Below are 26,205 nucleotides of genomic sequence, written 5' to 3'. Positions count from 1 at the left end.
GTTTAGGGACCTACCAGGACTTTTAGTCTATTTATAGGTCTAGAAGCAAACAGGTGTTGGGGGAAGGCTTCTGAGGAGAATCAACATTATCTTGCCTGGCAACTGCCTCAGGGGAGGCCACCACTGTTGCCTCAGGTAGCACAGGGTTTATCTCCTCAGATAAAGGTGGAAAGGCTGATGGCAGCATGGTTCTTCAGGAGGGGATGTTGCCACTACTGGGGATGGGGAAGCTGTTCCTTCCAGCAAAAAAGGTTCATCACAGTTTACAAACGCAGCGTCCCCAGCTTCATCTGGGTCCTCCCACACGTCCCCATTCCAAGTTGCAGGGTCCCATTCTTTTTCAAGCAATGCGTTTGCTCTAACAGTAGACACCTGGTGAGGCTGTGCATGTATCTTTCATTGCAGGTCAGCCACTCATGGTAAGAGCTTGTGTCTGTTTTTCCACAATTTCAGCTCTTTCTGTACAGGTGATAAAACTCTCACTCAGAGCAACCTTAGCAGATTTGAGGCTCAGTATCTGCTTCTGAAGCCTGGAGACAGAATCCCTGAGTTCATCATTTTCTTCCATCACTTTGTCCACTGAACTTAGGAGCAACCAACCAAGAACATTATGTTCCTTGGTTCTCCACATATGGTCAAAGATATTAGGTATAGAGTCACTAAACTCCTTGCCTCTCATGGGTGGTGAATCAGGAGTGTCAAATGCATTTATTTTGCGTACTCTCTGAACAGTTGATGCCAAGGACTATCAGTGTTCTCTATACTGTTAGAAGTAGCGTCCTTAGCATTTTCAGGTCTAATCATATTAAGCAGCCAACTCCAGAAACCCCAAAACCAACAAAAGAACTCTATCCTTAATATTCTGTTCCTCTAGAACCACTTGTGGTACCAAAATCTGTATTAGTCAGGGTTTTCTTAGAGGGACACAACTAATAGGATACACACACACACAAGTATATGCATTTATTTCATATATGCATATATATGTCATATACATACATACATATATATGTATAAATATAAAGGGGAGTTTATTAAGTATTAACTTGCATGATCACAGGGTCCCGCAATAGGCTGTCTGCGAGCTGAGGAGCAAGGAGAGCCAGTCTGAATTTCGAAACTGAAGAACTTAGAGCCTGATGTTCGAGGGCAGGAAGTATCCAGCACAGGAGAAAGATGTAGACTAGGAGGCTAGGCCTGTCCCTCCTTTTCATGTTTTTCTACCTGCTTTATATTTGCTGATTAGATTGTGCCCACCAGATTAAGGGTGGGTCTGCCTTCCCCAGCCCACTGTCTCAAATGGTAATCTCTTTTGGGAAGACCCTCCCAGACACACCCAGGATCAATACTTTGTCTCCTTCAATCCAATCAAGTTGACACTCAGTATTAACCATCACATTCAGATACTACTATTTTTGCTTTAAGTCCTTTGCACTGGCTGTGTGCTGTGATGAGCATTTCCCCCTATATCTCAGCCTAAATGTCACCTACTCAGGGACCTCTTTCCATACCCCTCAAACACCTGGTCCTGGTCACTCACCAACATACCACACTTCTGTCATTATTTCCACAGGACTGTCTCAATTCTTTCATGTTAGTAAGTGGTTAGTAGTATCCACCTCTTGCCTCCTTTTCTCTCCCCCAACTAAAGCATTTGTTCCAGGGAAACAAGCTCCCACTCTCTGTCTTATTCCTTGCTGTACCCACAGTGTCTCGGGTAGGGCCTGGGCTGCAGTAAGCTCACAATAGTTAAGTTCTTTGCCTTAAATGTTCACACAACAGCAATGGAAATGACACCAGTTTGTTCATTCATTCCTCCATTCATTTCAGTCTCTGTTTCCTCATCTGTAACGTGGAGGTAACTACCTCATAGGTCACCAGGGCTTTAAAAACAAAAAACAAACCAAAAAACCTAATGTACTTAAGGTATTGTTACACAGTGTCTGGCATATAGTAAGCATCTAATAAATATAAATTATTATTGTGATATTGATCTTTCATTGATTCATTCAACAGACATTTACTGGTCTATCAATATGGCTCGATTCTGGGTATACAAAAAACAAAAAATGTATAAGGCATGGCTCCTCCTCTAGAGATCGTCTTTAAACCATAGATAGTTCAGCTTCTCTGTAGTTCTCAGAATAAAAGAACTGCTGATGCTGTTCCCCCCCAGATCATGTGCGTCCTTGAGTATTTTGAGTGATGGTGGGAGGTGACCAAGAAACTGGCACTAAAGGTGGGAACAGGACTGTGTGAGGAGCGCCCTTTACCAGGCCTAGGGGACAGCAGGACAGTAGGATGGAACAGTCATCGCGGTGGCCTTGGGCGCTCAGGCTGGCGCAGTGCAATGAGGTGAGTCCTTGCATATGAACAGAAAGGAGAGAGGGGAGTGATGCTGGGCAAATAACAGACCATTCCTTACCACCAAAACCTGCTTTTGGAAAATAATTTAATAAAACTATGATGGTAAAAACTTCATGTTGAACCTACTGGGAATATTGAGTTTAAAAAAGGGAGGTGGAGGCTTTAAACCAAACCAACAGATCTCTGTGCGGGGGCGCCATATGGCTCAGCTACCTGTGCTGCAGGCCTCTGGTGGGCATGGACAGAACTGCCCACCGTTCTACTTGTAAGGCAGGTCTAGGGGTAAGTACAGACTGAAAATGAACGTATTTGGGAAAATAAATGGAGTTATTATGCATGCTTTGACAACACTCTGGATAAAACCACAGTCACGTACCACTTGTCTGTCCATCTTCCGATAGGCGCCGTTCTTCCTCTGCCGTTGGGCACTAGAGTTGCACTGGCAGCCGTCGAGTTAGCAGGTGTGAATGACTCTCTGTGTATTTTTCTTGCCCTGTCTTATCTGAGACTCACTCAGCCACTTCATACAATCAAATTGGCAAAAGCCAATGCTGGCAGGGACCTCTAAACACTTTGGAAGAATTGGCACTGCTCAGAGAGAGGATCTGGAGTTGCTGTCAGTGGGGACTGGACTGTTGTCCTGCCCTGAACTAGACTCTCTTTGCCTGGCATAGAGCTACACAATCCCGGCTTTTAAGTTTCTTTTCCTCTTTTGTTATGGTTACAACAGGACTTCATAAAACCAGGATGCTCTTCCCTGCAGAGTAATTTTTATGTGGAATGGAGTCTGTCTTGGTTTTCCTCAGATGTATTGAGGAAATAATCCCGCAACGTAATGAAACGTGCTGGATTCTTAGCAGCAAACATGCGTTTTGTCAGCTAAACAGAGGGGTCTAGTTGTATATGTGATAGGAATGACTTGTTTCCTTTCTCAAGTATCTTCAGATAATGGCAAAAGTTGGATTTTAAAGTGTTGAAATGCCACATTCAACATTGTAAGTGTTGCAGCGATGCTGATGACTTAACAGCACTGTCTTTTGTCGGACACATCAGAGTTTTTAAAACATATTTGCATACTTTTTGAATTATCGCCCGGCGAATTGTTTTTGTATTTATAATGGTTTTCTTGCTTATTGCGGTATCCCCATCCTGCCTGGCAGGATAGACGGTGTGTGTATTTTGTATGTGTGCATGCGTGTGTGTGTTCTTTCTCCCATTTAATATTTTCAAGTGCTCTGTGGAACGGGTATGACTCTAGATTTTACACATGACGAAATGAAAGGAGTTAAAAAGGTTTTACATGAGAAAACAGAAACTCAGAAAAATTATCTAACTTTTATTTTGTGGTTAAATATCAAGAAGGTGGTAGATCTACACCTGGACTTAAAGTTTTTAAAAAATTTGAGTCCAGTATACTTTCAGGTACAAAAAAGCTTTTCTCAACAAGTACTGACCCTGATAAGTGGTCCATGATCTGGCTCTTTCAATCTATTTTCTCCATGTCTGCCAGAGTGATCTAAGGTGAACATCTGGCTATGTACAGTCCAGTGCTTAAAATGGAGCACTGGCATTTAAAGTGTATTGTTTATTCTGAGGGGGCAGGTAAAGGGGCTAGGGTTCCCTGCTGGATTTTTCCTGACTCTACCTACAGGAAAGATGATCTCATCATCTCTCTGAGGATCTCATCCTGGGACTTGAGCCCTGCCCAGAGTTAGACTTCTGCTGGGTACCGAGACACACGCCTGCCAGTCTAGAGGGGCAGGTGGTGGTGGGTGAGTGGTGCTCCCCAAGTTCCCATCAAGGGACTATCCAGTTTTGGGAACCCTTAGCTTTAACTGCAAAGGTTTAACATGCTGAACATTCAGCACGTATCTTTTAGAGGAGATTTGTGCATGAATGCATATCCTGCGGGTATTTCCAACTGGCATTTTGGGGTTCTTTTTACTATTGCACAGTGATGCAATATTTCTTTGGCTTGACACAATAAATGATTTCTTAGGTAACACAACAAATGCTGGGCAGAACTAGGAAGAATTCATTGTCTTCATTCCTTTTGGGTCTTTATACAGTAGCCGTTGTGATCCTAGAGGAATGGAAGGTAACCAAACGATCTGATTGCAAGTGCCTCAGTCTCCCAGGCAAATATTGAGCAACTCACATTTTCAGCTGCAGGCTAGCCTATGGTTATCTCTTACTGGATTTTTGCTTGTTCATTCATTCAACACATATGTGTCAAATATCTATTGTCTGCCAGGCACAACACTATATATACTTAGCTAAACTCTGGTTAGTTTAGCTTTTTGTATTTGTTGATTTATTTTAATTGACAAGTAAAAATTGTATGTGTTTTTGGTGTGCAACGTGATGTTTTAATGTAAGTATACATTGTTGAAGGGCTAAATCAAGCTATTTAACATTATCTCACATACTTTTCCTTTGTGGTGAGAACACTTAAAATCTACTCTTTCAGCAATCTTAGTTTATCTTTTTTTTTTTTTTTTTTTTTTTAAGACGGAGTCTCGCTCTGTCGCCCAGGCTGGGGTGCAGTGGCCGGATCTCAGCTCACTGCAAGCTCCGCCTCCCGGGTTCACGCCACTCTCCTGCCTCAGCCTCCCGAGTAGCTGGGACTACAGGCGCCCGCCACCTCGCCCGGCTAGTTTTTTTTTGTATTTTTTAGTAGAGACGGGGTTTCACCGTGTTAGCCAGGATGGTCTCAAGCCTGTAATCCCAGCACTTTGGGAGGCCGAGACGGGCGGATCACGAGGTCAGGAGATCGAGTTTATCTTTTTAATAAGACTGCAGTTCTCTGTAATGTATAGAGAGTAACTTAAATCACTTTACTGTTTTTTTTTTTTGACGGAGTCTCAGCTGTGTCGCCCAGGCTGAAGTGCAGTGGCCTGATCTCAGCTCACTGCAAGCTCCGCCTCCCGGGTTCCTGCCATTCTCCTGCCTCAACCTCCCAATTAGCTGGGACTACAGGCACCGCCACTACGCCTGGCTAATTGTTTTTGTATTTATAGCAGAGATGGGGTTTCACCGTGTTAGCCAGGATAGTCTCGATCTCCTGACCTCATGATCTGCCTGCCTCGGCCTCCCAAAGGCTGGGATTACAGGCGTGAGTCACCTCACCCAGCCCAGTTTACATTCTTCAACAGGAAAGGATTCATCCCTAAATATACTGTGGTCACATTTCACATGGATGTAGAGTGACCTCTACTAATTAATTTAATTTAGTAATGTTTTACTTGTCTAGAAATTTCACAGCATATGGCAGATTTTTCTTTGCTGGACTTAGCATGTCTTCATTTCATTAGAAAGCATTAGTAATTGTAGCATCTACTTTACCTGCCCTATTTAAATTAGCACTTTAGAGGAAGGAAAATTAAAATCCTATTAAAATTGGATGCAAAAGCTAAGTGTAATTGTGTATATCTAGAAAGACTAATATTCCATTTAGTGCAAATATGTATGAAACCATATGCATAACCCACAGTAAGCTTTTGTGATCTGTTGGGACATGTTTTTCTCTACTTTGAGTTTTTTAGGAGTCAGAATTATTTTAGAGCTGTTATAGTAAGCAACATTTTCTTAGACTAGTTTAATAGATTCAAATATGTTCATTCCAACAGATTAAAAAAGTACAATGCTTACTTTTGGAAAAAACCACATTATATGTATGTATTGATATATAACATATATATCAATGCTATCATGTAACTTATATGTAACATATACATAGATATATATGTTATATAAATAAAGATATATTATACATATAACCTTAATTCTCAGGGAAATAAATGATAAAGACTTGTCATCTTGTTTGCTTTGAAACTCTGATGTCTAAGGATTTTATAAAATTAAACTATCAGCCTGTTAGAATGACCATTATGGCTGCATCTGGATGAATAAAATTTTATCCAAGTGTCTTATAGATAAATCTTACCATATTCAAGGACTAGAAGTCTGAGACTATCTCTCCTCAGTAATGTTACTAATGAGTTTCACCTCATTTTTTAATTAATAGAAATACATTCTTGAATAACGATTTTGAAAAATTCATTTCAGAACTCTGGTTTGTTTTCTATGCATTATTGCTACTAGTTTTCATGTTGACAGATGAAAAGAGAATGACCCTATCAGATGGAAGATATTGTGTGAATGGTTGTTCTCAGGTCAAAATTTCGAGGAAGGAAAATTAACATTTTAAGTTTTCAGGTAAAATTTGTGAAATAAAATTCTTAGTGATGATATTCATTGTTATTTGCAACTGCTGAGGAGTTTACAAAACAGTTCCTGGCTAATTGTTTAAAATGAGAGTGTTAAAGGTAAATCTTGATAGTGTCTATTAATGGTCCTGGGAAAGTAAAAAGTTCTAAATAAGACTGAAAGAAGTCTTCTCCCCAGGCACGGTGGCTCATGCCTGTAATCCTGGCACTTTGGGAGGCCAAGGCAGGCGGATCATGAGCTCAGGAGATTGAGACCATCCTGGCTAACACGATGAAACTCCGTCTCTACTAAAAATACAAAAAATTAACCAGGGGTGGAGGCGGCGCCTGTGGTCCCAGCTGCTGACGAGGCTGAGGCAGGAGAATGGCATGAACCCGGGAGGCGGAGCTTGCAGTGAGCCAAGATTGCACCGCTGCACTCCAGCCTGGGTGACAGAGCAAGACTCGGTCTCAAAAAAAAAAAAAAAAAAGAAAAAAAAGAAAAGAAAGAAAGAAGTCTTCTCATTTTCGTGCATGGTTTTTATAATGAAGCTAATAAGTGGAATTCACATGATAATTGAACTTGTTAATTGGGCAGAGAACAAGGAGAACTTATCTACAGATCAAAGAGAGGTTGAATGCACCTATATTTGGTCATGAAAATATGTCCTCTCATTGCTGGATTTAATAGTGTAATAGAGATCATTTTCACTGCTTGACCACATTTGCTATCAGAGACTTTGACCTTTCAGACTGAAATCTTTTGGAATTCAAATGAAAGCCCTGCCAAGAGATATTTGAGAAGGCTGGGGAGCACCGGACTTACTGGGCAAGCCGAATTCCTCAGATATGTGAGAATGAACTCATGCTCCCTCAGCTTTAAACTTGTTTAAAAACAGGGTCTTGCTCTGTTGCCCAGGCTGGAGTGCAGAGGTGCAATCATAACTCACTGCTGTCTTGGACTCGTGGAATCAAGGGATCATTCCACCTCAGCCTCCCCAGTAGCTAAGACTACAGTTGTGCACCACCACATCCGGCTAATTTTAAAATTATTTTTAAATTTTTTGTAGAGACAGGGTTCTACTATGTTGCCCAGGCTGGTCTGGAACTCTTGGCTTCAAGTGATTCTCTTGCCTTGACCTACCAAAATGCTGGGATTACAGGCATGAGCTACTGTGCCCAGCCAATTTTTGTTTTGTTTTGTTTCTGACAAGAGTCTTGCTCTGTTGCCCAGGATGGAGTGCAGTGGCACGATCTTGGCTCACTGCAGCCTCCACTTCCTGGATTCAAGCGGTTCTCCTGCCTAGCCTCTCGAGTAGCTGAAACTAAAGGCGTGCATCACCACACCCAGCTAATTTTTGTATTTTTAGTAGAGACAGGGTTTCACCATGTTGGCCAAGGTGGTCTTGAACTCCTCACCTCAAGTGATCCACTCACCTCGGCCTCCCAAAGTGCTGGGATTATAGGCGTGAGCCACGGCACCCAGTCAATGTGACCAGCCAATTTTATATTTTGTAATAAAACAATTTGCTTAAATTAAAATGTGATTTAATTTACGTATATTTGTGACTTAAACAAAATTGCAAGTAAATTTAGGACCAGGGTAGATATATTCTTTCTCTAAGCACAGGTCCCAGATCCATAGGTGCAATAGAAATGGTAACACAGCCTTGCATAGTTAAGTATTGAAGTCATGTTTACACAAATATCTTCAAAGTCCTGTAGCCAAGATTGTAAAGATATGTCATTAGATTTACAGTTGATTAAATATGGAGAATTTTCATAAATTGATGGTACTTCTTTAAAGCTTCCTTTTTAAATTTTCTTCTTTTTAAGGTTTTGGGATCAGACCAGAGGCCGTTTAGTAGTCTTTGAACTCCGTGGTGTGTGGAATCATTGGTTTGTTTTCCTGCCTAGAAACCCTGTCTTTCCTCTCTTCCTGCCTTTGCCCCTACCAAGGCACTTTATAAAATAGCTGGTGCTCAATAAAACCTGTCACTGTTTTCTTTTTGCCAATTTCTGCATTTGTCCTGTTTAAATGCTGAAGTGACTAACTTCCCTCAGGGTGCAAAATATGCACCAAAGAAAATTTAGCTAACAATGCAAATCAACAAACCTTATCTTTTTGAGAAAAAAATCCCTATTTTGTGGTAAATATTTTTCATGCAAAAGATGCCTCCGAACTTGCCCTTGAGTCATGGCAATATAATTTTACTGGTGCTTTGGAACAGATGAGAAGTTTAAAAGAAGACTGGGTGATTTATTAACCAAGTATTACATAATGAATTCTGGGCTGATGTTATCTGTGGCTGGTGGTCATTTTAGAGACAGATAGGTCTGGAATGCTGGTTGGCAACATGATTGCAACACGACCACATTGTTGAGGGACTTAGTGCCCTGTGCAATTCTGACTGGTTCTGATGGATGCAATCTGATTATCCTGATTATCTTATAACTATTCCAAGTCATAACATGGAGGTACACTGATCTCTAAAGCTTACATTTGCGTATAAAAACCATTGCAATTTATGAAGTATCAACTAGGTAGTAATTTCAGGTTATGGTTGATTTTTCATTGCTCTCATATTCATACTATTGTTTATTTACTGTTTGAAACTCTGAGACTAATATTTAATGTATGTTAAGCCACAGAAAGGAAAGCTATTTTGCAACAGTCACCTCCCACATCTATTCCTCTAGTGTGACCTGGCACTGGCTATGACAAGAGGCAGTGTTTAGATGGAACAAAGGGCTAGACTCAGCTTCATGTGGGTGGTTCAAGTGCTGTATTTATACTCCAGAACCAAGTTTTGTTGCCTTCTCCCTACTCTAAAACCCCTGCTACCTTCGTAATATTTCATTGTGTTAATATAGCTCATAGAGCTAAATTTTTGCTTTTAGCAGAGAAAGTCACAAACACAGTTCTTTTAAAGTATAATTAGGCAACGGCAGTTATCAATTGATGATGTTTTAATTAAGCCATAATAACTTGGTTTTATTTGTAATGAAATGCAAGTATTTGGCCGGGCGCAGTGGCTCACGCCTATAATCCCAGCACTTTGGGAGGCTGAGGTGGGCGGATCACGAGGTCAGGAGGTCGAGATCATCCTGGCCAATGTGGTGAAACCCAGTCTCTACCAAAAATACAAAAATTAGCTGGGCATGGTGACGTGCGCCTGTGGTCCCAACTACTTGGGAGGCTGTGGCAGGAGAATCACTTGAACCCGGGAGGCGGAGGTTGCAGTGAGCCAAGATTGGGTCACTGCACTCCAGCCTGGGTGACAGAGCAAGACTCCATCTCAAAAAAAAGCAAGTATTTGTTCTATTGCTTTTCCTCCATTCACCTCCATTCACCCAAATAACTATTCTTCTTATCTTTTTAGTATTACTACAAATCAGTGAAGGTGTAGATTCAACTCTCTTATTTTCCTCCTCCCAACCAATTCATATTCGTTTAGAGGTTCTACAAGGGAAACTGCAAGAATAATGTAACTACATGACAGGATGTAAGTGTCCATAAAGACAGATTTTTCTATGTTCCAGTTGCTTTTAAGGTGAGGAATTAAAAATTCTCCAGTATAATTTTGTCTGTATTTCTTACCTTGGGTCTAACTGTGTCTGCAACCATATCTAAGATATTTACCTGTACTACAAATTTTTCCTGCAGAGTCAGAGTCAGAGGCTTACGTCTCTCTCTTTCTCTCTCTCTTTTTTTTTTTTTGCTGTAATTAACCTGATCTGAAGGATGTGATTTTCATTTGACCAATTTATTAAGTTAAAAACTCATTGTGAAACAGTATTCCCAATCAGAATTTGTATCAGTGATTTACCCTTAGGAAATTATTTTACAATAAATCAGGGCATGTGAGAAGTTTCTCATACTTTTCATTCCACTTCTTGATGGTATGTTTTTTCTTTTTACATTGTTTCTGTTACGAAACATTCCAGCATTGGTCGGCATTTGAATGAGATCCAAAGGTTAGATGCAATCGATCCCGCCTTACTATTTTGTATAATGTTCTGATGCTGCTTGGAATAGTTTGTTCTCATCTTAGGCCACTTGGAAAGCAATGATGCTAACACATCTCAGGGTTGTCACTCCAGGCATCTCAATCAATTGTGCAGTGTAATAAAAAGGAAATGGGTATGAAAGAAGGGCCAGTCTGGGACAACCCCGGTACCCCCAGGGCCCCTCCAGGTCACAACGTTGGAGAGGCAGATTGTGTGGAAGTCAAGGTCATGCACTGTGGAACAAGACCGCTTGGATTCACATCCTGGCTGCCGACCTTGGACTGTTTGCTTCACAGGTACCCATTTGTAGGGACATTTGTACCCCAAGGAATCATTTACACAAGTCGAATGAGCAGATGATGAACTTAACAGAGGTGGAAGTAAATGTCAGCTCTGTGGAATGTGTCAAGAAGTTTATGGGGATTGAAGGAAACATAAAAATTGTTACATGTGTGCTGACAACATAAACTTTTAGCCATCCAACTAGTACATAAACAGAAAGCTTAATATTCTTAGTCAAAGAAATAGAAGCCAATATGCTGATCTGAGGACCCTCTTTGAATGCAGCTACTGTATCCCTTGCCTTTCAAGTGGCTGTATTTGAGTGTGACTATCCTTGAGGAATTCAGTCTGTTGGAAGCGGAAGGCACTGACTTCATACCCTTCTGTGGGACTCAGTGATGCTCCTGCTGAAGACTGACACCTAAAGAAGAGCCCCATTGATTTCACAGCCTCTCCCACCCAACATGTTTTAAAGGTTAGCTGGATCTTTCAAATAGAGGCCACATTTTGATCCCATATACAAACATCCAAAGGGACATTTTCTTTCTCCAATAGAAATGTTTAAATTTGCAGGCTTTGGAAACTAAGATTTACTGATGTAGGTGATGAGTAAACATTTCGGAAAGCATTCTAAACAAACTTTGTGTATTGCATTGAATTTATGTAAATCAGTACACTTTGTGTATTACATTGAATTTATGTAAATCAGCACGGGATCTCTTTCTCCTTGGAGAGAGAGAAAAGTTGCAATGAACACCATTGTCGGTGTCTTTCAGGAATTCCGTGACCAGTTGGTAAGTGCTTCTGGAGCTGTCACGTTGAGGTTCCCAAAGGCTAGAATGTGTGCTCATCAGCTCGTCAACCAGATCCTTGGTGCCGGTTATTTACAAATCGAATTGTGAAATCTGTATACTAGAATGATTTTGATTTATTTGATTTTTATTGATGCATAATAATTGTACATTTTTAGGGGGTACAGTGATATTTTGATGCAGGCAAATAATGTGTAATGATCCAATCAAGGTGTTTAGGATATCCATCTCCTCAGGCACTTAGCATTTTTATTGTGTTGGAACGTTTCAGATCTTCTCTCTTACCTACTTTGAAACACACAATTTTTTTTTTTTTTTTTGAGACAGAATCTTGCTTTGTTGCCCAGGCTAGAGTGCAGTGGAGTCTCGGCTCACTGCAACCTCCACCTCCCGGGTTCAAACGATTCTTGCCTCAGCCTCCCAAGTAGCTGGCGCTACAGGCACATGCCACCAAGCCAGGCTAATTTTTGTATTTTTAGTAGAGACAGGGTTTCATCATGTTGGCAGGCTGGTTTTGAACTCCTGACCTCAAGTGATGTGCCTGCCTTGGCCTCCCAGAGTGCTGAGATTACAGGTGTGAGCCACCATGCCTGGCTGAAATATACAATAAATTATTGTTAACTACAGTCACCCTACTGAGTTATACAGTTAGATGGAATAACATTCAGTAGATAAATGGAATTTTTTTTTTTTTTTTTTTTTTTTTTTTGAGACCAAGTCTCGCTCTGTCACCCAGGCTGGAGTGCAGTGGCCCGATCTCAGCTCACTGCAAGCTCCCCCTCCCGGGTTCACGCCATTCTCCTGCCTCAGCCTCCTAAGTAGCTGGGACTACAGGCGCCCGCCACCGTGCCCGGCTAATGTTTTTGTATTTTTAGTAGAGACAGGGTTTCACTTTGTTAGCCAGGATGGTCTCAATCTCGTGATCCGTCCGCCTCGGCCTCCCAAACCCGTGCCCGGCCTGCAACTTTTCACACCCAAATTCTTTCATACCCAAGAAACAGATCACCCAAGCATTGTTGAGGTGCATTTTCACACCGTTGGGCAGCTTCCTCCTCAGGAGTCCCTTGCACATCTTCTATTAGTGTTTTTGGGGCTCAGAGAAACTCTGCCCTTCATGGGCTCCCCAAACTCCTAGACATTTCCAAAATCAAATACCAGATAGGATTTGTAAAGCTGGATATTGAAGGCAGTGGGCATAATCTGAGCACCGGTCATGTTTTTACTTGCATAATTGTCTTAAAATCCTTTATGATGAATATTGGGAAATAGCAATTATAGCTACTGTATCTTTACAGGGTACTGTATTTTGTTTGTTATTTAGCTCTAAACACTGTGAAAATACATTTTAATTACTAATGTTTCCTCCTAACCTAAAACATATTTGAGAAGTTTCTCCCAAACCAATTAAAACTTAAAAATATCTATTGATATTTATGTTTCTTTTCCATATGTACTTGTATTTTATGTTATTTATATTTTATCCTTTAAAGGAATAAAACTTCTCTTCATAGGCTATGACATTCATCCATGTTTCTGTCCCTCTCTACTGGGACACAAACTTGTTTAATTAAATATAGCACTTACAGCATTTTATTTCACATTTTACATTATAGTACAGTAATTTTGTCTGATATTATCATTGCCAGATAAAAATACCAGATTCCCACTTAAATCTGAATTTCAGATAAACGTAGCGTTTTTTTAAAGTATAGAATGCTTCTCACAGTATTTTGGACACTGAAGGTTACTTATGTTCTCCATATTCATATATTTTTTGCTTAGGACTTTATACGTATGTGAAATTCTGCGTTCTTCTCTTATTAGTATTATATCATCATATTTGTCTCAATACATAGGCTTTGTGGTTATTACTTGAATGGCTGTATGCTGTCATCATGGAATTAAATTCTATACTTATCTAACATTTCCCTATTTGGGACATTTAGGATATCTTAACTATTTTTACTTCCAGCAGTAATTTAAAACCTATCCTTGACCTCAGAAGAATTTAGAAAGTGTAGCATGGATAGAGATGAACATAAAACAAGGATTTTGGTTCTTTTGTAATGTTTTCTTAATGTAATTTTCTTGTAGGCTATTTTAAACTTAATAACTATGTATAAAACTCAAATTTTCAATTAGCAAATGTGTAGCAAATGAACATATTTATTTATCCCAAACACTTAATATAGGAGTATTTGTTTCTGAATTCCATGTTTGATGGATACTCGTTTAACTGTCTATAACCAAACCATCAATCCTGAATAGCTAAGTCTGAATGTACCAAAAACTTTGAAGCTCTTTAATATTACATAGAAAACAATAGAGCAACCTGGAAATCATTAAATTTGGGGAGAGACAGAATAAAAGAAGAGGATCTTAGTACTTAGGAATGTTCATGTTGTCCTTACTTATAACCAGATTTAGATGATTTCCACACTCCTTGCCTATTTAGTTCAAAGTCAAACAAATTGCTCCTCTGTTGTTAGTTATCTGATTTAAGAGCTGAGTTAGTGGAAGTATTGACGTTCAGAAATGGCTAGTGAGCTTCTCTGTATTTCTTTGATGATTCAGAAGCCCTCCAGCCTTACCTTACTCTTGGTGGTAATTCCTGACAATCTGTGAAAATGTTCTGTGTCCCGTGCTGTTAACTGTAGCCTATCTGTTGGCACTAGCTCTCTTTTCAAATATGTGGGGAAAAAAACACCCTAGCTGCCTTTTTTTTGTTTTGTTTTGTTTAAGATGGAGTCCCCCTCTGTTGCCCAGGCTGGAGTGCAGTGGCACAATCTCAGCTCACTGCAACCTCCACCTCCCAGGTTCAAGCAGTTCTCCTGCCTCAGTCTCCCTAGTAGCTAGGATTACAGGTGTGCACCACCACACCAGCTAATTTTTGTATTTTTAGTAGAGATGGGGTTTTGCCATGTTGGCCAGGCTGGTCTCGAACTCCTGACCTCAAGTGATCCACCTGCCTTGGCCTCCCAAAGTGCTGGGATTACAGGTGTGAGCCACCGTGTCTGGCCTTCTCTGCTAACTTTAGAAAATTGTTCATTAGTAAAGACAGTTGTACATGCCTCTTTCTTGTCATTGTAAAGAGCTCTATTGTAAGACAGTGTCCTAGGTAGATACGCTTGAAAAGTCGTTTGAGAGGAGGTTTCTGAGAGTCTTGAGTGTCAGACTCAAAAATTTGGAACTTGTGCAGAGAGGCACCATTACACGAGTGATAGCATCTCCCTTAATGTAAACATTTAATGTGTTTATTTTAAGGTTATGTAATGCAACCAGACTAGTGTAATGACTTATTAAAAGAGGCGTATAGCTTTCTTTACGGCCGGAACCGCCATCTTCCAGTAATTCGCCAAAATGACGAACACAAAGGGAAAGGGGAGAGGCACCCGATATATGTTCTCTAGGCCTTTTAGAAAACATGGAGTTGTTCCTTTGGCCACGTATATGCGAATCTATAAGAAAGGTGATATCGTAGACATCAAGGGAATGGGTACTGTTCAAAAAGGAATGCCCCACAAGTGTTACCATGGCAAAACTGGGAGAGTCTGCAACGTTACCCAGCATGCTGTTGGCATTGTTGTAAGCAAACAAGTTAAGGGCAAGATTCTTGCCAAGAGAATTAATGTGCGTATTGAGCATATTAAGCACTCTAAGTGCCGAGATAGCTTCCTGAAACGTGTGAAGGAAAATGATCAGAAAAAGAAAGAGCCAAAGAGAAAGGTACCTGGGTTCAACTGAAGCACCAGCCTGCTCCACCCAGAGAAGCACGCTTTCTGAGAACCAATGGGAAGGAGCCTGAGCTGCTGGAATCTATTCCCTATGAATTCATGGCATAATAGGTGTTAAAAAAATAAATAAATAAAAGACCTCTGGGCTGAAAAATGTTTCTCTTCATTGAGTAGAAGTGTGATGTCCTATCCCCCAAAGAAATACTTAAAGCAAATTTTACTTGTGTCCTAATTTATTATGTAATGTCTTTCCTATTCAAATTTAATGTATTCCTTGCTGAAGGATGTAAGGTAACTTATTGTGCAACGAATTACTCAGTTGGTTAGAAAATGGCCAGATATTATGTATGAAATATTTGTACTGGTTTGAAGATAGTTTTAAATCGTCAAGGAAGAAATAAAGTAATGTTTTTTTTTTTTTTTTAGACAGTCTTGCTCTGTCAACCTGGTTGGAGTGCAATGGTGTGATCTCGGCTCACTGCAACATCTATCCTCTGGGTTCAAGCGATTCTGCCTCAACCTCCTGAGTAGCTGGGACTATAGGCGTACGCCACTGTGCCCAGCTAATTTTTGTATCTTTAGTAGAGACAGGGTTTCACCATGTTGGTCAGTCAGGTCTCGAACTCCTGCCCTCGTGATCCACCTGCCTCGGCCTCCCAGTGCTGGGATTACAGGCATGAGCCACTGTGCCAGGCCATATAAAATAAATTACAAAAATAAGTGGGATGTAATCTATTGCATTACAGTTAAGCTCAGGATCCAGAGTTTGCTTTTGAACCCTAAAAAAACACATTGTTTAAAGTATCCATTCTTTGTGTGTTATATACTAGCTTGGAATTACTTTGACCATGCATGGAACAGAACTCAGAAAATAATAGTGGTAATAGCATTTGTGTTAGGACATTGTCTTGCTGTAACAATATACCACAGACCTGGGTAAGCAGTAGAAGCTTATGTGGTGGTTCTGGAGGCTCTGACGTCCCAAGGTAAAGGTGCTGGCAGGTTTGGTGTTGTATGAAGGTTTGGCCTTCACTTACCTCTTGATACTTCCACAATGGGAGTTCCTTTTTTTTTTTCAATTGAATATTTTATTTTGAGATAATTGCAGATTTACGTGGAGTTATAAATAATAAAGATTCCTTGTACTCTAAAAAAAAAAAAAGAGGTGTATAGTTTTTGAAGATTATCAACGTGGAATGATATTTGATTACTTGGTGCATCCATTACATTAATGTAGTGAGCTCCACTGAACATCAGCAACGTTGTCATAGACTTGGCTTTGCCGTAGCTATTGAAGCCACATGAATATTTCATCACAGTCAAGGTAGTGCTGTGATAAATATTAAAAGAGGCCAGTGCTAAAAAATTACATCTGAAAGGATTATGTGGTTGAGAACACACCAAGGAAAGTCAGGACCCAAAGGTGGACATCCTCCTCTTCTGTTCTTTCTTTCTTGTCACTCCTCGGGGGCAGTTTGGGGGACAGTGGCCAGGAGGGCCTGCGTTGTCACAGAGAATGTGCTAAGGGGATGACTACTTGCTAGTCTTTGAGTAGTTCCTTTTGTCAAATAAAAAATGAATTCAGACTCAGCTGGGCGCAGTGGCTCACGCCTGTAATCCCAGCACTTTGGGAGGCCAAGGCGGGCAGATCACGAGGTCAGGAGATCGAGACCATCCTGGCTAACACAGTGAAACCCTGTCTCTACTAAAAATACAAAAAATTAGCCGGGAGTGGTGGCGGGCGCCTATAGTCCCAGCTACTCAGGAGGCTGAGGCAGGAGAATGGCGTGAATCCAGGAGGCAGAGCTTGCAGTGAGCCGAGATGGCACCACTGCACTCCAGCCTGGGTGACAGAGCGAGACTCCATCTCAAAAAAATAAACAAACAAAAAAGAATTCTGACTTAGGTAAGGAGACTGTTCATCTGAAAAGACTATTGTGGTAGAGGTAAGGGTTGTGACCATGATACCTTCCAGGGCCTCCCAGGTCTGTAAGAAAGGGCTTTTCTGTTATATAGAGGAGTGCAGGAGTACACAAGGCTGTGAGGGTGGCAGAGCAGGCAGCAGGATGGGACAGTGAATCCACACATCCGGAGGGTTTTCCCTGAGGTCTGTGGATCCTTAGGAGGCCCTTCAGGAGGGATGTCCTGTTGCTTGCTCAAGGGGGGAGTCAAGTTTGGTCAAGTTGTTAGTGGGCATTTTGTCCAGTTGGTCAATGGAAGCAAAGAGTTTGGCTAATAATTTTTGAGAAAAAGATTGAGTACACGGAAGGCCTGTGTCTGGCCTTGGAGGTAAATACGGTGTGCATCTGTGAGTCCCATCAAAGTCACACGGGGAAGGGGGGTTCTTTGCGGTCAGCAGTTTCCTGGAAGACAAAGGGTTTCAGGGGCTGGGGTGGGAGAGGATGTTAACTGTTGCTGTTTTCCAGGAGCATAAAGCCCAGGTAAATGTCAACATTGCCCCTTTATACCAAAGGTCTGTTTTTGGGATTTCATCAGTCAGTCAGCCAGTTCAGGTCCATAGTTCTTGAAGGCCTGCATCGTGCTGGGCACTGAGTTAGGGACCAAAATGTTAAACACACCAGGACTTTTATCCTGTAGGTCTGAATCTGGAGAACAGGTTGAACCTGAGAAAACCCTGGGAGGCCGTCTTAGATGGACCCAGAGGCTGAGAGAACCTGAGGATCAGGATATTTGGATTCTGCACAGACTGGCTGGCTCCTTCTTCTCCGTAGCGCCTCTTCCTCTTATGGGTGACCTAACTACAGAAGGAGAGGAGGAACCCACATGTTCAGTTCAGTCCTGTGGCATTATGCATTTCTCAATGGACAGTAGAGCACCGTGTGTCGCTTGCATTATTTTCAGAAAGTTATACAGGATTGTTTCTGCGCCGAATCTGGCAATTGCTGACTTATGACTGAGTGTGTAAGTCTTCCTTACAACCCTGGTGAGCCTCTGACTAGTATGCAATGTTTATGTGGTTTCGATAGCTGCTCCAAGGCCAATCTGTGTTAACTTTGTTGATGTGCAGAAGACTCATCAGTCGGTGTAAAGTTTGGAGACTTGACTCTCAGTAGTTCCATGTAAATAAATGATGGAGTTGGAGTACATATTTTGGTCATGACACTTAGATTCTGATGTTGTAGGCCCCTTTAATTGAAGTGTTGAAGGGTTGCTCTCAGAATGACTGGACCAGGCCTTTACTTAAATGGGTGGATCAGAATATCTCAAATAACTGTTTTTAATTTATTTTAAACTCAAATGACCTTCCTGATACCAAACAAAAAACAACCTCAGTTGATATTCAGAGCTTGAAAAGTCACCATTATCTTTACAAATATCCAAATATCTGATCCTGTAGATACAAAATATCTAGAGGATTACTTAAATTAGAAATACATAAATATGACTATCTGGTTATTTTGTATTCATAGGAATTCATCATAAACCTAGAAACTCCATCTTTAAAGTTTAATCATTCTGAAAAGTCTTAAAATCCTTTCAGCTGTGAAGTTCTGTATTAATATAAAGGACTGTGAAATTTCATTCACAGCTTCCCCACCCTTTTCCCTCGTCAGTCAGAACCTCAGAGGATTCAGGGGACTCATGAAGTGGCCTGCAGAAGATCTTTTCTTTGAGATCTTGTGTTTTATCTTAAAAGAGACACATTTTTATTTGAGTTTATAATCTATCCATGGTTGTTTTGATCTAAAAATAATGTTTTAAGTTGCTTCTCATCAAGAATAACTTAACCTACAGGAGAATAGCTCCTCGAAGGAGCCAGGCTTCTGCTGTGCGTGCTTTGGGTGCAGACTGGGGCCTGGCTACGGATTCCCCGAGGGTGTGACGGTGTCGGTTCAAGAAGCCTTGTCGACTTCAAAGTGGGGATTAGATGTCCTGTGAGCACAGGAGAGAGGAAGTAGGGGGTGGCAGGAGAAGAACTGGATCAGGACTCTTAAGTTCAAGTCCCTACAGGGTCCCAGACAGGGCGGGCCCTGAAGGTGGTATAGAGCATGGCCATGGCACCACAGCTTTGGAGGACCTGGCCACTGGGTGGTGCATGCTTCTCCAGAAGGGGCAGCCTATTGTTGCCATGTGCCACGTGAGCCTAGTTTTGCCAGATGGTCTAATTTTTTAAAAAGAAATTGGAAATCTAGGTGTTTATGAAAAGTCTTACATTGGTTCAGGACTTGGTTAGGAAAACAAAAGCCACTGTATGTAATCCGTGTATAAAGCCTTTAAATAGAGGAGATTGCAGGCTATACCACCATTGAAAGGGATGGGAAATGAAGGCCAGGGAAGTTCTCACAGACCCCAGAGATGGCCATCTGTGGGACCTAGGTGCAGCTGGAGTCCTGGGCTGGCCTCAGAGCCTTCTGACACTCCCGGGCTGGCTGTGGCAGCCAGCTGCCCCTACGCGCCTGCTCCTGAGCCTGAAGAAGCAACTGTAGGCACTGAGGTGGGCACCTCCCTAGTGCTTGGGGAGGCTTCCTGTCTGCCCTCTGCCCTGTCTGCTCTGGTGTCCCTTTGCAGCTGCACTGAAGCATCTCCACTTCTCCTCCCTTCCAAAGGCCTGCAGTGGCTCTCACCGTGGACTCTGACGCAGACCACGGGGAGGGGAGTTCGCAGGGCACAGCATCCTGGCCTCACCTCGTGTGTGGAGCAGACCTGAGGAGGGGTGGCAGTGACCCAGTGGATCACAGACAATCCAGCCTGCCCCTAGACTTCAACTTTAAAACACTGTGCTGGTCAGTACTGTGTGTTCTAAAGGAAATACACGTGTGGGCCAGAGCTGCTTACCATCAGCTTGACAGAGGCAAGGCAGGAAGCACAAGACCTGGCGTGGGCGGGGACGGGGAGGGGTGGAAAAGACGATGAGGCACCATGTTAGAGGCCACTGACTCGCTAGCCTGGCCTGGGGCTGCTCACTGGCTCCGTCTGCTCCCCTGCCCAGCACTGTCTGCCTCTGAAGGAACAGTGGGGCAGCTCCCACTCCCCAGCTCTGCTGTGTCTTTGCTGTTTGAGGAAAGGCCGAGACACTTAACTCAGGTAAACGGGTGGACAAGGTCACATGGGGACCCCATGGGACTCGTGAGGACTGATGGCCGCAGTGCCATGCCCTGTCAGCCAGAATGTCGGGGAGGCCCAGCTCCCAGCATGGGACGATCTTTCTATCGTCTTCTTAAATAAAATGATATTTCTGGAGAAGAAAGAACAGAATTGAGATTTACCTTTTAAGACATTTTATGTGTACGTTTATCAGAAAAATGAGGAGGCTCGCGCCTGTAGTCCAGCACTTTGGGAGACTGAGGCGGGAGGATGGCCAGGAATTCCAGGATGCAGTGAGCTATGATCACACCACTCTACTGCAGCCTGGGTGATAGAGTAAGATGGTGTCTTCAAGTAAGAATAATTTTAAAAAGAAGAGGAAAGGCTGAAACTTCCCAAGTTGTAGTCTTGGGAAAATGAGGGCATTCCAGTTCCTCCTGAACCTGTCATTGTCCACCCACCATGGAGATAAAGATGGAAATGGAAGAAACGTGTTTTCAGATTCACATGGTCAAATGTTAGCTTTGTCCCAATTCTAGCCCTCTACCTTTCTGTCTGACTCCTGATTAAAAAAGAAATTCTTCCGTTCCACTTTAGATGACTATAATAAAGTCAAGTCTAACTAGAAATTTCAGTCAAGGAAAAGCAAGAAAAGAAAGATCTGTAGAAAAATCTGTATATCTAAGATTTTAGCATCTCACTTGTATCCAGAATTGACAAACACATACACATTTTGCTTCTTCACATTAAGGATTCTGTTTCTAGTACCTTTTTTTTGTTTGTTTTTTGTTTGTTTGTTTTTTTTTGAGATGGAGTCTCACTCTGTCATCCAGCTGGAGTGCAGTGGTATGATCTTGGCTCACTGCAACCTCCACCTCCTAGGTTCAAGCAATTCTCTTGCCTCGACTTCCTGAGTAGCTGGGATTACAGGTGCATGCCATCACGCCTGGCTAATTTTTTTGTATTTTCAGTAGAGACGGGGTTTCACCATGTTGGCCAGGGTAGTCTCGAACTCCTGACCTCAAGTGATCCACCCACCTCAGCCTCCCAAAGTGCTGGGATTACAGACATGAGCCACTGCGCCCGGCCTGTTTCTAGTTCCATATTGAAATCCGAGATACATCCCCCAGCTCCCACCTGCCACCCCATCAAATAGCTAACGGAGAAGGCCATTAAAATACGTGCCCAGTAATGGTGATTTTCATAGCACAGAGATTTGCCAAGGTGACTTAATTCAGCAATACCTTTGACTGGAGCTTTTTCCCCTCCTTAAACGATCATGTGGACCATAAAGTGCTAATAAAATCTCCAGCTGCACTTCCGTGAGGTTATGGACGTGGCGGAGTTGTCGAGATGTGTGGTTTGTAAGCTGTGCAGACTGTTTACTCGGCGTCCTTAGGAGAGGGATCATGTCAGTTCCCTGACATGATGTCACCCTTTGCCCAGGGTGCTGGAGACAGAGGGGCCTCTGGCAGCTGCCGTTGTTGGCGGGCTGGGCTCGCCCACACCTTGGTGCTGGTGGTGCTGACAGAGGGCAAGTTCTGCCCAAGGAAAGATAACCTTGTTCTGTTGAAAATCTCTTGGAAAGAGTTCCTGTGCAGGACAAAATCCACATGAGTGTTTAACACTTCCTTCGGTGTTATTTATGTATTTTTTTACTGATGTGCTGGAGAGGCCGTGTGAAGGCTGTAACGAGCTCTGGTCTTCAGCTTGCCAGTCCTGAGCTCTGCTACAAACCAGTGGTGGCATGAGCATTTCCCCTTGCACCTCAATTTCCCCTAACATGAGACAAACAAGACCCACCACAGAGTGGGTGTGGGAATAAAATCAGACAACGTATATGCAAATATGTTATACACTGTGAAATCAATGTCGGCTGTGACTCTTACACATGTTGCATTTAACAGCTTTTCCAAGTCAGCTGATCATACTATAATCTTTCCCTTCTAAGACTCTGCAGGTAGAATCTGGCTATGTTTTAAGAACAAAATATCATGCTTTTTAATTTGAGGCACATTTTTTTTTGTTCTGTGTTCTTTTTTTTTTTGGAGACAGAGTCTCGCTCTGTCGCCCATGCTGGAGTGCAGTGGCACAATCTCGGCTCACTGCAAGCTCCGCCTCCCAGGTTTATGCCATTCTCCTGCCTCAGCCTCCCGAGTAGCTGGGACTACAGGCGCTGCCGCCACGCACGGCTAATTTTTTCTATTTTTAGTAGAGACAGGGTTTCACCCTGTTAGCCAGGATGGTCTCGATATCCTGACCTCATGATCCACCTGCTTCAGCCTCCCAAGTGCTGGGATTACAGGCATGAGCCACCGCGCCCGGCCTGTTCTGTATTCTTTTTTGAATGAATGCAGAGCATATTGATGTTACTCATTGTATATAGAGTTCCAGTGAGAATATTTTTGTAAGTAATTTCAGTGGTAAACCAGTCACCCTAACTCCTGTATTAAGTTAGTATTACAATAAATACCAGTGAAGGAGAATTCCTATGTATTGGTTGTTTCTGTGGAACCCAGTTGACTTTGATTTTCTCCCAGCTCTACTTGGAGGTAAAAATCGGAAGACGTGAATATAAAGAATATACGTTTAGTAATGTCTGCTGTGTACTTAAAGCCATTGCCACGCTGCACATACGTGCTCTGGATTTCCATCGGTTTGCAGAAATGCGGAGGGAGGAGGACGTGTTTCCATTTGCTGCAGGCTTCATTATTAGCTTTCATAATTAAATCATACTTCCAACCCTCTCGTCTTAATGTAAAATTACCTTATGATGTATTAAAAGAGAAGGTGAAATTACAGGGATTCGTAGTGGCCTCCTTGAAATGTATTAAGAATTTTAGGCAGGGCCAACATTTCAAACTGATTAATATTAAATGTGAGTCTCAGTGTTTTGAGTGTTCTTTAATGCCATCATTCAGAAGAATTTCTATAAAAGAAATCTACTGACTATCTTCCTGTAAACCACATAATACTGCACATAAAATTTTAGACATTTCTCTTGTAAAAACAGCTTCAACTGAGTTTTTTAATGTTTTACTTTGGAGAAGCAGAAAAAATTCTCTGTGCATGAAATTATTATATATTATTTTATTCAAATACTTAAATTTTATCTGTTTATTTTCAGTTTACTGTTATCACCCCAGAATTCCTGATTCTTGGTAATCTGATAACACCCTCTGGTATATTTGCTCATACTTTGAGAACAAAGGAAGCTTATCATGGTATTTTAAAGTATAATAAGAGTAAACACTTCTATTGTATTTATGACATGCTATGCACTGTTCTAAGTCTTTTATATACATTTAATCCTCACAACAACCCTATGGGATGCATAATGTTGAGGTGCACCATATCTATAGAAATGCACTCTATATTTAAAATAATTCAGACAGCTTTTTAATCTACCTGCCCTTCCCCTTGCTAAAAAGGGTGTGAAAAGTTGCCATCACTGAATTCAGAGAAAGAAGTGCATTGGGGGGTCAACCAATGATGTTTTTTGTCAGACTGAAGCTTTGCTCAGTTCCTAGTCAACAACTCTAGGGTCTATCTGCTTAGGGCTTAGGGAAGTCCCTGAGATGATTTGTTGCTCAGCCAAACTGTCTCAACTCCAGTGGGGAGCTGTGGTAAGCCCTAGAGCAGTGACTTAAGTGTTTGCAGGTGGCTTAGCCCCAAAACCAGTCCTAAGCCATTTCTTCCCATGGAGGTCTCAGTGAAAGGAGCATTGCTCGTCTCTCTTTGTGAAAAGATCTTTATTTGTGAAGGCATTCACTGTATGCCGCTACCCTTGTCCCCTGCCAAGCTGGGTGCGGTGGCTTACCCCTGTAATCCCAGGACTTTGGGAGGCTGAGGTAGGAGGATCACTTGAGCGCAGAGTTGGAGATCAGCCTGGGTGCCATAATGAGACCTCTTTTTCACTAACAATTAAAAAGAAATAGCCTGGTATGGCGGTGTGCGTGCTTGTGGTCCCAGATTCTTGGGAGGCTGAAGCAGGAGGATCACCTGAGCCCAGGAGTTCACGGTTGCAATGAGCTATGATTGGACCACTGCACTTCAGCCTGAGCAACAGAGCGAGACACTGTCTCAAAAAAAAAAAAAAAAAAAAAAAAAAAAAGAAGAGAGAGAAAAGAAAAAAAATGACTGCCAAGTGGGTTTCAGTATAATGTAGCATTTTTAGTTATCTTAAGATAACAGTGACCAAAATACATTTTAAGAATGTGTTCATGAATGACTTTTCCTCCCATGCCAAACAGTGAAAGCTGAACGTTTCAAATAAACAGAGAAACTCTGGGAATGACCTAAATCAGTTCGATAACCCTACGGAAGAAGGACTAGATTGTTTGGGAGTAATTGTGGCCCATGAAGCCACTGATCTTTCCTGGAGAGAATCAATGTAAATGTGTTGCTGGTTGTTGTCCAACATTATTTTGCTTATCTTTCATAATATAACTTTTATATGGTTATGGAGCTTTACAGTCAAGCCTCAGGCAGCACCAGCATTCATGAAACATTCCCCAGCTCAGGCTGGCGCAGGACACGTGATGTTGAAATATTGCTTTGTAGCGGCTTCCAGGCTTGTGTGGGACCATGTGGTCAGACTCCAGCGCTGTGCAGGTGATGATAGTTGTACAGGTAAAGGATGAGTATGTTCATTTTGTCAAAACCCCACACCTAAAGCTTTCTGAGCTCATAACAAGCAGGAGAGAATGAGAAAAGCTGTGCTGGGATTCTTACCGTGTGGTAGTTTGAAGTGTGGAAGTGTGTCGTGAGGATGAAGATGTGAGGTGCTGGAATGCATTTCTGAGATATTACATAGCCTTAGATGCATTACAAATGGAACATATTCTAGTCGAGTTTAGTTGTGTGGTTTCCAGGCTAGAAGAATAAGTCTGATTTTTAAGTTCCCTTTCAGCCAAGGCACTGAGTGTCAAATGGGCGTTGTGAGTCCATATTGGTTTGCAGTGTTTGGGCTTGTAGCTCTTTTTGGTTGCAAGCTTCAGAAGGAAAGCCAAATCTTGGTCAAAGAAAAGGGGCAATTTATTGGTACTTCCTCCATCATGGCAAGGCCTGGGACCCAAACCTCAGTCCCCTTCTCCATTTCTTGGCTGTGTTTTCTTCTGTGGTGGTGTCATGCTTAGTCAAGTTGTTCTTTGCCAAATGATAATAAGTGGTAGTTTTAGGCTAACAGACTTTGAGCTAGTGATTCCATGACAAAAGTATCTCTTTTCCATTAGCTCCAGCGAAAGTTCCAGAGAGGACACGCTGTGGCCCTGCTGGGATCCCAGCACCAAACGTTGCAGCTGGGGAGGGGGCCTCATTAGCCAGACCCAGTCACACCCAGTCACACTTAGGACTGGAGTGGTCCAGCCACTCCTGGGCCGTATCAAGCATGATGGAGGAGAGCGGTCCCCAAGAGAAGCAGGTGCCGTTACGCTGCGCTGTAGTTACATGCCAACATCTCAGTGGTTTGCAACAACAAAGGTTAATTTCTTGCCTGCCCTGCGTGTTCATGGCAGCTTGGCTCAGCCGGGCCCCAGACCTCTTCGTTGTAGGTGGGCTGAGAAAGCAGCCATCCCTGGGCACTGCCCACCTTGTGACACGGGGAGAAGAGAAGGTGGTTGACCATGTGGTAGCCCTTCTAGACAGTCCGCTTGGGCAGGACTTCAGGCTTCAGATGGCTCCAGGCCAGCTTTCTCTCCGTCCCAGGGGGCCGTCCCTGCCCCCACCCCTAGAGAGAAGGGGCAG

General features: G+C 42.3%; 1 protein-coding gene and 1 pseudogene across 3 annotated transcripts in view; both read left to right on the top strand.

Moving 5' to 3' along the window:
• The window catches only part of PIEZO2 (piezo type mechanosensitive ion channel component 2), a 462,335-nt gene that overhangs the window by 19,670 nt on the left and 416,460 nt on the right, over nucleotides 1-26,205 (top strand). The gene's annotated exons all lie outside the window — the stretch shown is intronic.
• On the top strand, nucleotides 15,009-15,522 carry LOC112611479 (annotated as a pseudogene). Its single transcript, XR_003116670.1, has one exon. The product of XR_003116670.1 is annotated as a 60S ribosomal protein L21 pseudogene (transcript).

This window comes from Theropithecus gelada, chromosome 18, assembly GCF_003255815.1.
Source record: "Theropithecus gelada isolate Dixy chromosome 18, Tgel_1.0, whole genome shotgun sequence".
NCBI classification, from domain to species: domain Eukaryota; kingdom Metazoa; phylum Chordata; class Mammalia; order Primates; family Cercopithecidae; genus Theropithecus; species Theropithecus gelada.
Note: the sequence above shows the minus strand (reverse complement) of the source record. Positions and strands in the feature narration are given on the sequence as shown.